This window comes from Cebus imitator, unplaced genomic scaffold, assembly GCF_001604975.1.
Source record: "Cebus imitator isolate Cc_AM_T3 unplaced genomic scaffold, Cebus_imitator-1.0 Scaffold197, whole genome shotgun sequence".
NCBI lineage: Eukaryota > Metazoa > Chordata > Mammalia > Primates > Cebidae > Cebus > Cebus imitator.
The window spans coordinates 529,476-531,277 of NW_016107512.1; the positions used below are offsets into that span (position 1 = coordinate 529,476).

Here is a 1,802-nt window from a genome sequence, read left to right on the forward strand (position 1 = left end):
GTGTGTGTGTGTGTGTGTGTGTGTGTGTGTGTGTTTTTTCCCTAAACGAGGTCTTGCTATGCTACCCAGGCTACTCTCAAACTCCTGGCTTCAGGCAACCCTCATAACTGTGTGTGTGTGTGTGTGTGTGTGTGTGTGTGTTCCCTAAACGAGGTCTTGCTATGCTACCCAGGCAACCCTCATGCCTTAGCCTCCCAAAGTGTGGGGATTACAGGTGTGAGCTATGTACCTGGCCTCAAGCCTGACTTTCGATTTTTGTTCTGATTCTTCAAAGAGCAGAACACGTTTCACACAATTTACTATTTTTTAAAACCGTGTGTGAAATATATTAAGAAATGCTAATATATATATGTGTATGTGAGTGTGTGTGTGTGTGTATTGAGATCTGATCTCACTCTGTCACCCAGGCTGGAGTAGAGTGGCAAGGTTCCTGCAGCCTTGACTTCTGGGGCTCAAGCAATCCTCCTACCTCAGCCTCTGAGTAGCTGGGACTAAAAGTACATGCCACCACAGCTAATTTTTGCATTTTTTTGTAGAGATGGGGTTTCAACATATTGCCTAGGCTGGTCTCGAACTCTGGGGCTCAAGCAATCTGCTCACCTTGGGGCCTCCTAAAGTGCTGGGATTACAGGCATGACCTACCACGCCTGGCCTAAGATTTTTTTTTCTTCAAAACCTGTAATCTAAACTATTATATAGCTGAAAATTGATTTCTAGGTCTCTGCACAATCCATTCACTTTATACTTTTAGTTTCCAAATCTATATATGCCACAAACCCCAAACATGAGTAGCCACATATTTGCTCTGCATTTCCTCTGTCCATGCTGGGTTAGCAGAAGCATTAAGTGTTAGTATGGCAAGACAGAGGGCCCTGTATAACATGCCTCTGTAACCATATGTAAAGAGTTCCACTTTAAAATTACAGACATGACACAGAAATACTTCCTTATGACCCTCTCTGAAATATGAACTTTTCAGGCATGTGAAGAATATAAAAACAAATGCAGAAAATATTTCATGAAGCTGACATTGAGAAAGCACTTGAAGGCTTGCTTTCTTGGTTCTGTTGTACCAATCTTTAGCATCACTCCTGACAGACATTAAATCTACTAGTTCAGTACAAAGGTATGCTTTTCTTTCTTTTTTTTTAGACAGAGTCTCACTCTGTTACCCAGGCTGGAGTGCAATGGTACAATCTCAGCTCACAGCAACCTCCTGATCCCAGGTTCAAGTGATTCTCCTGCCTCAGCCTCCTGAGTAGCTGGGATTACAGGCACATGCCACCACGCCCAGCTAATTTTTGTATTTTTAGTAGAGACAAGAGTTTTGCCAGGTTTGCCATGCTGGTCTCAAACTCCTGACCCCAGGTGATCCACCCGTCTTGGCCTCCCAAAGTGCTGAGATTACAGGTTTGAGCTACCACACCTGGCCAAAAGCATGCTTTTCTGATGTTGCACACCTCAAAGAAGCTATACCATCTGAGTTTAGATTAAGTAAGAACTGTCAGACTCTACATTCATGAATTTAAGCAGGAGCCCCGTAGCACTAAGAAGCTAAGTAATAACATTCTGAGTTCCCATTTCAGGAGCCACACTTTGAAATCCCTTCCAAGAAGACAACTAAGGTCAATTAGGAGGTCACTCATCTCCTAGGTCTTTGTTTTGTTTTTTGTTGTTGAGATGGAGTTTTGCTCTGTTGCCCAGGCTGAAGTGCAATGGCGCCATCGCGGCTCACTGCAGCCTCTGCTTCCCGGATTCAATTGATTCTCCTGCCTCAACCTCCCAAGTAGCTGGGATTACAG

The 1,802-nt window shown here is 43.8% G+C and overlaps 1 protein-coding gene across 9 annotated transcripts in view; it reads right to left on the reverse strand.

The window, feature by feature from the left end:
• Positions 1-1,802, reverse strand: part of USP49 (ubiquitin specific peptidase 49) — a 105,250-nt gene that overhangs the window by 10,509 nt on the left and 92,939 nt on the right. The gene's annotated exons all lie outside the window — the stretch shown is intronic.